General features: G+C 39.4%; 1 protein-coding gene across 6 annotated transcripts in view; it reads left to right on the plus strand.

The window, feature by feature from the left end:
* Nucleotides 1-11,873, plus strand: part of NCOA6 (nuclear receptor coactivator 6) — a 114,429-nt gene that overhangs the window by 20,582 nt on the left and 81,974 nt on the right. For 3 of the 6 annotated variants that reach the window (XM_032295177.1, XM_032295178.1, XM_032295181.1), the window contains exon 2: nucleotides 2,203-2,272. The exons of the other annotated variants lie outside the window; for them this stretch is intronic. The gene's annotated coding sequence lies outside the window, so the exon portion shown is untranslated. The remainder of the gene's footprint in view (nucleotides 1-2,202; nucleotides 2,273-11,873) is intronic. 6 annotated transcript variants of the gene reach the window in all.

Consider the following 11,873-nt stretch of genomic DNA (forward strand, 5'->3'; position numbering starts at 1 on the left):
ATTTTATTTTTTTTTTTGAGACGGAGTTTCACTCATGTTACCCAGGCTGGAGTGCAATGGCGTGATCTCGGCTCACCGCAACCTCCGCCTCCTGGGTTCAGGCAATTCTCCTGCCTCAGCCTCCTGAGTAGCTGGGATTACAGGCACGCACCACCATGCCCAGCTAATTTTTTGTATTTTTAGTAGAGACGGGGTTTCACCATGTTGACCAGGATGGTCTCGATCTCTTGACCTCGTGATCCACCCGCCTCGGCCTCCCAAAGTGCTGGGATTACAGGCTTGAGCCACCGCGCCCGGCGTGAAGTTTTTTAAATGCATGCAAAAGAGTCTCATGATGATGAAGAATTAACAATGATATTACTAGCCAAATGAGAGGGAGAGGTTGTTTCACCTAGACAACAAATCTAGAAGGTTTGCATTTGATGCAACCTGAAGAATATACTTGTATTTATAAGGCAGGTGCTAGAGGAATTCTAGTATTTTTATTTTAGAAAGCTGCTTTAAAAATATTTGAGTAGAGATACTCATTTGTAGAATGCATTTTAAAAGCATATGTATACATTGTTGTTGTTGTTGTTTTACCTAGAAGGAACTTGAGATTTCATTTAGTTCTAGTGCTGGAGTTCCATCCTTTCATTTTAACACTCTTGGACCCAGAGAGACTTGTCCTGCCCTAAGTCATACAACAACTTTATAGGATGGTCATGACTAAAACGCATTCTGCCATGCTCAGCCTAGCCCTCTTTCCATTCTATCACCCTATATTTTCGTATCAAAAATAATGCTAGTTTATCTGAATAGGTACACAGTTGATTTTACTACTAGTAATTTGACATATGTCTGCATTGAAAGCCTTTTTTTTTTTTTTTTTTTTTTTGAGACAAGAGTTTTGCTCTTGTTGCCCAGGCTGGAGTGCAGTCTTGGCTCACCACAGTCTCCGCCTGGTGGGTTCAAGTGATTCTCCTGACTCAGCCTTCCAAGTAGCTGAGATTACAGGCATGTGCCACCACACCTGGCTAATTTTGTATTTTTAGTAGAGGTGGGGTTTCTCCATGTTGATCAGGCTGGTCTTGAACTCCTGACCTCAGGTGATCCCCCGCCTCAGTCTCCCAAAGTGCTGGGATTACAGACATGAGCCACCGCACCCCACCAAAAGCATTTAAAAAAGGATTTAAACACTGATTGTGTGGGCATTAGGCTTTATTTAATTTCCTTATATGGGTGGTACAGCAGCTTCAATACTGCACAGTTGTGAGTCCAGGACATGTGTTTTCCATTTACTTGTTTGCTTGTTTTTTGCAGTTGTCACTTATAAGACATTTTTTTTCAGAGTCTAAGTAGGAAAGTAAATGTTAAAAAGCATAATAATATCAACATATTTACAGTTCATAACAGAAAGAGGAGGAAAGTGATATGAAGGACTTCATTTGTAGCTAACTACATCCCTGACCTAGGGCAAATCATGTAACCTTGACTATTTCTGATACCCGCTTGCTTAGAATCTTTCAGAGATTCTGCTCAGGACAAATCTATTTTAAAAATGTGTTAATTGATGTATAACAAAGAAAAGCGCACAAATTATAAGATTAATGAATTATAAAATGAACACTCTTGTGTGAACATATTTGTGTAACCACTACTATGGTATTTCAAAAGTATATTGAGCCTCTTTGATGATTCTAAGCTTTCCTTATTAAAAACCACTGGACTAGAGATTGTAGATAGGTCATCTGTCTTTTACAACTCTTTTCTTTTTTCTTTTTTTTTGAGACGGAATGTCTGTCTGTCGCACAGGTTGGAGTGCAATGGCTCAACCTTGGCTCACTGCAACCTCTTCCTCCCGGGTTCAAGCGATTCTCCTGCCTCAGCTTCCCGAATAGCTGGGACTACAGGTGCCTGCCACCACTCCCAGCTAATGTTTGTATTTTTAGTAGACACTGGGTTTTGCAATGTTGGTCAGGCTAGTGTCGAACTCCTGACCTCAGGCGATCCACCCACCTCGACCTCCCAGAGTTCTGGGATTACAGGCATGAGCCACAGCGCCCAGGCTTTTACAACTCTTTCTAAAGTTAGCAGAAAAGGTAGAGAGAAGGAGTTTGGCCAATCACAAAAATTTATTTTGAATAGGTTTATTTGGTTTATATTTAGTGTTTTCTTCTGATGTTTCTCTTCTTCCTCTTGCTCTTTTTCCTTTTTGTCTAGGTCCTGGGAGGAATGGAAAGGGTTCCTACTGACTAACTTTTCTGAGAGTGGTCAGAGAGTTCTTAAACAGGTCTGTTGATTCTGTAGATTACATGAAATTCGACTTATAAAAGACTTAATTTCAGCTTAAAGGATTTGATTAGAAATAGATTTAACTTTTTAAAAAGAAGGCATTTTGATCCTAATGTTTGTAGGGTGTTTAACTTTGGCAAGCTGCATTTGGCATGTGGGTTGGATCAAAACTGACTGAATTAAATAAGATCTGCTTAATAAAAAAGCATTTGAGTCATGTCTTATTAGTTATGTTAAATACCTGTAATATGGCAGAATTCTTTATTGGTCCCATGAAAAGTACCAAGAAAAGATGAAAAGGTGAATTTCTCAGTTGTCCATAATTCTGGAGGGAAATGGAGGCATGCACAAATCCAAAAAGGAAAATAAGCATTTATTTGGCCTTCTTTCTGATATTTTCAGAATTCATAACATTGCAGGGGGAAATCAAGGCTACCTTACAATCTCAGAGAAGGGCAGGTGTATATAGTTGTTTTCATTCAACTGCCTTTCTCTCTGTCGCCATGAATTAACTTTTTCTTGATCACACAGATAAAACTCAAGCTCAGTGAGTTCCCACACCTGTCTTCACATTGAAATCACCTGTGGAGCTTGGAAAACTGTTGCCTTTGTCTCTTTCCCTTCCCCAGCAGATTGTGATTTAATTGCCCTGAGGGTATGGCCTGGATTTTGGAATTTTTAAAAGATCCCAAGATGACCTAAAATGCAGACAAGGCGCAGTGCGATGGCTCACGTCTGTAGTCCCTCCAGTTTGGGAGGCCAGTGTGGGTGGATCACCTGGTCCAGAGTGTGAGACAGTCTGACAAGTGGAGAAACCCCTGTCTCTACTAAAAATACAAAATTAAGGCCGGGCACCATGGTTCACGCCTTTAATCCCAGCTCTTTGGGAAGCCGAGGTGGGTGGATCACCTGAGGTCAGGAGTTCAAGACCAGACTGAGCAACATGGAGAAACCCCATCTCTACTAAAAATACAAAAAAAAAGAAGTAGCTGGGCATGGTGGTGCATGCCTGTAATCTCAGCTACTGGGGAGGCTGAGGCAGGAGAACCGCTTGAACCCAGGAGGTGGAGGTTGCAGTGAGCCAAGATCGCATCATTGCACTCCAGCCTGGACAAAAAGAACGAAACTCCATCTCTAAATAAATAAATAATAAGAGATAAAAATACAAAATTAGGCGGGTGTGGTGGTACATGCTTGTAGTCTCAGCTACTCGGGAGGCTGAGGCAGGACAATGGCTTGAACCCGGGAGGCAGAGGTTGCAGTGAGCTGAGATTGCACCATTGCACTCCAGCCTGGGCAATAAGAGCGAAACTCCAACTCAAAAAAAGAAAAGTGCAGGCACATTTGGGTACCACTGCTACGTGTCACTTCCTCCCGCCCCATAAATATTTGAATAAACATTTATAAATAAAGGGCAAAACATTTTGATTTAAGAATCCTAGCTAGGCATAGTTCCAGGGAAGGTAGGTAGGGATTGTTTGAAGCCAGGAGGTGGAGACCAGCCTGGGCAACATAGGAAGACACTGTTTCTACAAAAAGCAAAAACTTAAAAAAAAAAATGGCGTGATAGTACATGCCTGGTTCCTTGCTACATAGGTGGCTGAGGAGGGAGGATTGCTTGAGCCCAGGAGTTGGAGGCTGCAATGAGCCGTGATGGAGCCACTGTACTCTAGCCTGGGTGACAGAGCAACACCCTGTCTCTAAAATACATACATACATATATATATATATATATATATATATATATATATACACACACACATATATATATATATATATATACATTTTTTTTTTTTTTTAGAAAAAAGAATCCTGTGCTTTAAACATAAGTTCTTACTAGAATGTAAGCTCCATAAAAGGAGATATCACATCTATATTTTTGTCACCATTGTGTCTTTAGCAATTAAGGTAATACTTGACATATACTGCTTACTTAAGTATTTGTTGAATAAGTGAATGAACCTCTCAGTCTTGGATGAGCTGAGAGTATACTTTTACTTAAGACTCAAGTAGTCCGAGTATATAGAGTGGTGTGATGAAGAGCTCAACTTCTAGAATCTGACTGCCTGGCTCGAATCATGGGACACTCTATGGTCTAAAGCAAGTTACTTAATTTTTCTATACTTCAGCTTTCTCATTTGTACAATGCAGGTAATAGAACCTATTTCATGCAGTTGTTAAAGGGACTAATTGAGTTAATAATAAAACAGTGCTTGGTAGCATATAATAGTGTTTTGCAAGTTTTAGCTACTGTAGAATTCAGGAAGCCCCAGATTCTGTGCAGTTTAAGCAATTTACCTGTGGAATACTGTTTGAGGGATAAGGTTGAATAATAGAATTGGCTGTATTAGATACAGTTAAATAGGCTTCCACAAAGAAGGTGATTTTTTTTTTGTCAGCTTAATGAGTTATAATTTACATACAATAAACTGTATCCATTTAAAATGTACATTTTGATGTGTTTTGATAGATATATTTCTTAGTTTATAGTATTTATTGTGAAACAGTCACTACAACCAAGATAAAATTTTTATTTTCTCACAAAGTTTCCTTATGCTGTGTTGCAGTCTGTCCCTCCCAGTGCCCTCACCTGTTGTATATATTGCTTTGCATTTTTTAGAACTCTATAAATGCACTCAGAAATTATGTTTTCTTTTTTTTTTTTTGGCTTCTTTCACTCAGCGTAATGATTTTTATATTCATCCACGTTACAGCATGTATCAGTAATTCATTCCTTTTTAACTCTAGTATTTTGTTATATGGATATAATATTTATCTATTCACATGTAATGGTTATTTGAGGTATTTTCCAACTTTTGATTATTGTGAATAAAGCTGCTGTAAGCATTTATGTATACATCTTTTTGTAGACATGTTTTCATTTATTTTGGGGTAAATACCTGGCAGTGAGATTGCTGGGTAATATGGTATATCTGACTTTTTAAGAAATTGCCAGACAGCTTATTCAGCAGGATTTCCACATAGGGTACATTAGTTATTTATTGTTGCATAAAAGATTACCACAGATTTAGCAGTTTAAAACAACATACATTTTTATTATGGCAGTTTCCACAGGTCAGGACTCAGCATAGCTTAGGTGGGTCTTCTGTTTCAGGGTCTCTCACAGGAGGTAGTCAAGGTGCCAGCCAGAGCTGGTGTCTCATCTCAGTGCTTGGCTGAGGAAGAATCTGTTTCCAAACTAACTTGGTTGGCGACAGAATTCTCTTCCTGAAGGGATGTTGAATTGAGGGGCTCAGTTTCTCACTGGCTGATGGCCGGAGGTTGCCCTGAATTCCTTTCCATGTAGCTTCTGCAGCATCACAAAGCTGAGAAAGGAATAGCAAGTCTCCTAGGAAGATGGAAGTCAGAATCTTTTATAATCATGGAGTGGTGTCCTATCACCTTTGCTATAGTCTGTTAGTTAGTAGCAAATTACTAGGCCAATCTATACTCAGGAGGAAGAGATTACACAAGGGCATGAACACCAGGAGGCTGGAGTAAATAGTGGCCATTTAAGGAGTCTGTCTACCACAGAAGGCATGGCTTGTGCTAGACTGCCTCTAGATGAGACATTACAGGTTAAAAAAAAAGTCAGCCTAGTGTGGTGGTTCACGTCTGTAATCCCAGCACTTTGAGAGGATGAGGCAGGAGGATTACTTGAACCCAGGAGTTCAAGACCAGCCTGGGCAACAGGAAGGCCCCCTCTCTACAAAAAATACAAAAATTAGCTGGGTATGGTAGCACGCATTTGTAGTGCCAGCTGCTACTTAGGAGGCTGAGGTGGGAGGAATACTTGAGCCCAGGAGGTCAAGGCTGCGGTGAGCCATAATTGTGCCACTGCACTCCAGCCTGGGCAACAGATTGAGATCCTGTCTCAAAAACAAAAGCAAAATCTAAAGTCTCTGCCAGAAAACTCTTAGTACCGATAAACAGTAAGATGACAAGAAAAATGAGGGGGGAAAGGTAAAAAGAAAAAAAAAAAAACAAAAATTGATAAGTGAATTCAGTAAGTTGCAGGATATAAAATTAATATACAAAAATCAATAGTTTGTATACATCAATAACAAAGTAGCTGAAAAAGAAATCAAGAAAGCAGTCCTGTCTACAGTCACTATAACCTCCCAGGTCCAAGCCATCCTCCCACCTCAGCCTACTGAGTAGCTGAGACCACAGGTGTGCTACCACACTCAGCTTATTTTTAAATTATTTATTATTTTATTTATTTATTTATTTTTGAGACGGAGTCTTACTCTGTCACCCAGCTGGAGTGCAGTGGTGCAGTCTCGGCTCACTGCAATCTCTGCCTCCTGGGTTCAAATTCCCCTGCCTCAGCCTCCCGAGTAGTTGGGAACACAGGCGCGCGCCACCACACCTGGATAATTTTTTTTATTTTTTAGTAGAGACGTGGTTTCACCATGTTGGTCAGGATGGTCTCGATCTCCTGACCTTGTGAGCCACTGCGCCTGGCCTATTTACTTATTTTGACAGGATCTCCCTCTGTCACCCAGGCTGGAGTGCAGTGGCACGATATCGGCTCACCGCAACCTCCACTTCCCAAGTTCAAGTGGTTCTCCCCTCTCAGCCTCCTCCTGAATAGCTGAGACTACAAGTGCCTGCCACCATGCCCAGCTAATCTTTTGTATTTTTAGTAGAGGTGGGGTTTCACCATATTGGTCAGGCTGGTCTCCAACTCCCAGCCTCAGTTGATCTGCCCACCTCAACCTCCGAAAGTGCTGGGATTACAGGTGTGAGTCACTGTGCTCAACCTAAATTTTATTTTTGTAGAGATGAAATTTCGCTGTGTTGTCCAAACTGTGATGAACTTCTTTTTTTTTAAACGGAGTTTCTGTCACCCAGGCTGGAGTGCAGTGGCACCATCTCAGTTCATTGCAACCTCTGCCTCTGCCTCTCAGGTTCAGGCAGTTCTTCTGCCTCAGCCTCCTGAGTAGCTGGGATTACAGGTATATACCACCATACCCAGCTAATTTTTTGTATTTTTAGTAGAGATGGGATTTCACTATGCTGGCCAGGCTGATCTCTCGAACTCCTGACCTCAAGTAATCCACCTGCCTCGGCCTCCCAAAGTGCTGGGCTTACAAGTGTGAGCCTCTGCACCCGGCAGTGATTAACTTCTTTGAATATAAATCTTTGACCACATTTCCAGTTATTTTATTAGGTTAGATTCCTAGATTGTTAAGCTTATCATTAAGATGTTAAAGATAATTCTATTTCCGTATATTTAAACAAAAGATAAGTGTTAATCTATTTCACTGTGCCATTGGCACAATTATTTTATTTTAAAAATCTTCCAGTTTGTCAGTTTGATGTAAAAAAGACACACTTCACTTTATTTTTATTTTGTTGGAGGTTTTTTTTTTTTTTTTTTGAGACCAAGTCTTGCTCTGTCACCCAGGCTGGAGTGCAGTGGTGCCATATTGGCTCACTGTAACCTCTGCCTCTGGGTTCATGTGATTCTCCTGCCTCAGCCTCCCCAGCAGCTGGGATTACAGGTGCCCACTACCACACCCTGCTAATTTTTGTGTTTTTAGTAGAGACAGGGTTTCACTATGTTGCCCAGGCTGGTCTTGAACTCCTCACCTCAAATGATGCACCTGCCTTGACCTACCAAAGTGCTGGGATTACAGGCATGAGCCATCACACCTGGCCTGTTCTTCTTTGATGACTTATAAAGTGTAGCAAGCTTTTTGTTCATTGATTATTTTTATTTCTAATTTTATAAATTGCTGGGCATGGTGGCTGACCCTTGTAATCCCAGCAGTTTTGGAGGCTACGGTGGGTGGATCACTTGAGCCCAGGAGTTCAAAACCAGCCTAGGCAACGTGGTAAAACCCTGTCTGTACAAAAAATACAAAAATTAGCAAAGCATGGTGGTATGCCCCTGTAGGCCCAGCTACTTGGGAAGCTGAAGTAAGAGGATCACTTGGACCCCATAGGTCAAGGCTGCATTGAACTGGGAATTGTGCCACTGCCCTTTAGCCTGGTCAGCAAGGTGAGATCCTGACTCAAAAAACAAAACAAACAAACAAATATAATTCTCAACTTGCATTTTACCTTTTAATTCATGTGCATTTTGACCTGTAAAAATTTTAAAGTAATTATATAATTAAGCCTGTATTTTATGTAGTTCTTTCACAGTTTATGAACTGATAAATATATTTTAAATATATTTTAATGTATAACCAATATATGATCATAGTATTATTTCCCTTTTATATTTAACTTTCACCAATTTTTTTTTTTTTTTTTTTTGAGTCTTGCTGTCTCTAGGCTAGCGTGCAATGGTGCGATCTTGGCCCACTGCAAACTCTGACTCCTGGTTCAAGAGATTCTCCTGCCTCAGCCTCCCAAGTACCTGGGTTTACAGGCACGTGTCACCACACCCAGCTAATTTTTGTATTTTTTAGTAGAGATGAGGTTTCACCATGTTGGCCAGGATGGTCTTGATCTCCTGACCTCGTCATCCACCCGCCTCAGCCTCCCAAAGTGCTGGGATTACAGGTGTGAGCCACTGTGCCTGGCCTAATTTTGTATTTTTAATAGAGATGGGGTTTCGCCATGTTGGCCAGGCTGGTCTTGAACTCCTGAACTCAGGTGATCTGCCTGCCTAGGCCTCCCAAAGTGCTGGATTGCAAGCGTGAGCTACCGCACCTGGCCTGTGAATGATTTTTTAAATGTGTTGTTGAATTTGATTTGCCAGTATTTTGTTGAAGATTTTTGCATCAGTGTTTTATCACTGTGTTTATCATCTTTTTTTGATGTTTCTTTAGTTTTGGTATCAGGGTAATATTGGCCTTGTAGAATGAGTTTGGAACTATTCTCTTTACTTTTTTTTTGGAATAGGTTGAGTAGGATTGGTATTAGTTCTTAAGTGTTTGGTAGAATTCAACAGTGAAGCCGTTAGATCCCAGGCTTCTTTTTTATTATGGCTTCGATCTTTTCTTTTTCTTTCTTTCTTTCTTTTTTTTTTTTTTTTTTTTGAGATGGAATCTCACTCTGTCACCCAGGCTGGAGTGCAGTTGTGTGATCTCGACCCAGTGCAACCTCTGCGTCTTGGGTTCAGGTGATTCTCCTGCCTCAGCCTCCCCAATAGCTGGGACTGCAGGTGTGTGCTACCACACCTGACTAATTTTTGTATTTTTGGTAGAGACGGGGTTTCACCTTATTTTGTTACTTGTTACTGGTCTGTTCAGGTTTTGGATTTTTTCATGGTTAATCTTAATAGGTTGTATGTGTCTAAGAATTTATTCATTTATTCTCGGTTTTCCAATTTATTGGCATATAGTTGCTCATAGCAGCCTTTAATGATCCATTGAATTTCTGAAGTATCAGTTGTAATGTCTCCTTTTTCATCTCTGATTTTATTTATTTGGGTCTTCTCTCTTTTTTTTGTTAGCCTGGCTAAAGGTTGTCAATTTTGTTTATCTTTTTAAATAGACAACTTTTCACTGATCTTGTGTATTGTTTTCTTCATTTCAATTTCATTTATTTCTGCTCTCATCTTTATTATTTCCTCTACTCATTTTGGGTTTGGTTGGCTCTTGCTTTTCTAGTTCTTGAAGATACATTGTTAGGTTGTTTATTTGAAGTTTTTATACTTTTTTGATATAGACGCCTATAGCTATAAACTTCCCTCTTAGGCCTGCTTTCACTACATCCCATATGTTTTGGTATGTTGTGTTTTCATTAGCATTTATTTCAATAAATTTTCCAATTTCCTCCTTAATTTCCTCATTGACCCACTGGTCATTCAGGAGCATAGTGTTTAATTTCCTTGTGTTTGTGTAGTTTTCAAAATTCCACTTGTTGTTGATTTTTAGTTTTATTTTATTGTGGTCATAGAAGATACTTGATATTATTTCAATTAAAAAAATTTTAATACTTGTTTTGTAGCCTAACATATGGTCTATCCTTGAGAATGATCCATGTGCTGAGTAGAATGTGGATTCTGCAGCCACTGAATGAAATGTTTTGTAAATATCTTACTGGTTCATGTAGTCTGTAGTGCAGATTAAATTTGGTTTTTCTTTGTTGATTTTCTTTCTGGATCATCTGTCCAGTGCTGAAAGTGGGATGTTAAAGTCTCCAGCTATTATTGTATTGGGCTCAATCTCTCTCTTTGGCTCTAATAATATTTACTTTATATATCTGAGTACTCCAGGACTGGGTTCATTTATATTTATAATTGTTATATACTCTTGCTGAATTGATCCCTTTATTACTATATAATGACCTTGTCTCTTTTTTATAATTTTTTCTTGAAATCTATTTTGTCTGATGTAAGTATAGCTACTCCTGCTCTTTTTTGGTTTCCATTTGCATGGAATATCTTTTTCCCATCCCTTTATTTTCAGTTTGTATGTGTCTTTGTAGGTGAAGTGTGTTTCTTGTTGTCAACAGATCATTGGGTCTTGTTTTTTCGTTGTTCATTTAGCCACTCTCTGCCTATTCATTGGAGAATTTACTCCATTTACATTCAATGTTAATATTGATAAGTAAGGACTTAGTCCTGCTGTTTTGTTATTGGTTTTCTGGTTGTTTTGTGGTATTCTTTTCCTTCTTCCCTTCTTTTCTGTCTTCCTTTTAGTGAGGGTGATTTTCTCTAGTGGTGTGTTTCAATTTACTTTTTATTTCTTGAATATCTATTGTATTTTTTTATTTGAGTTTATCATGAGGGTTGCAAATAATATCTCATAACCATTATTTTAAACTGATGACAACAGTGATTGCATAAACAAAGAGAAAACTAATAAAAACTCTACATCTAACTTCGTTCCCCCTACTTTTAAACTTTTTGTTTGTATTTATATCTTTATTTACTGTCTGTCTGGAAAAGTTGATATAGTTATTATTTTTAATTGGTCTCTTAGTCTTTCTATTTAAGATATAAGTATTTTATACACCGCAGTTACATTGTCATAATATTCTGTGTTTCTCTGTGTACTTACTATTACCTGTGAGTTTTGTACCTTCAGATGATTTTTATTGCTCGTTAACATCCTTTGCTTTCAGATTGAGGAATTCCCTTAGCATTTCTTGTAGGACAGGTCTGATGTTGATGAAATCTCTTAGCTTTTGTTTGTCTGGGAAAGTCTTTATTTCTCCTTCAGGTTTGTAGGCTATTTTCACTGGATATAGTATTCTAGGGTAAAAGTTTTTTTCCTTTTGCACTTTGAATATGTCATACCATTCTCTCCTGGCCAATAGGGTTTCCACTAAAAAGTCTGCTGCTAGATGTATTGGAGCTCCATTGTATTTTTAAAAAATTGTTATTTGTGGCTGGGCGCGGTGGCTCACGCCTATAATCCCAGCACTTTGGGAGGCCGAGGCGGGTGGATCACGAGGTCAAGAGATCGAGACCATCCTGGTCAACAAGGTGAAACCCCATCTCTACTAAAAATACAAAAATTAGCTGGGCATGATGGTGCGTGCCTGTAGTCCCAGCTACTCGGGAGGCTGAGGCAGGAGAATTGCTTGAACCCAGGAGGCGGAGGTTGCGGTGAGCCGAGATCGTGCCATTGCACTCCAGTCTGGGCAACAACAGCGAAACTCCGTCTCAAAAAAAAAAAAAAAAAAAAAAA

This window comes from Sapajus apella, unplaced genomic scaffold (genome assembly GCF_009761245.1).
Source record: "Sapajus apella isolate SASKATOON/1434 unplaced genomic scaffold, GSC_monkey_1.0 scaffold33, whole genome shotgun sequence".
Lineage (NCBI taxonomy): Eukaryota > Metazoa > Chordata > Mammalia > Primates > Cebidae > Sapajus > Sapajus apella.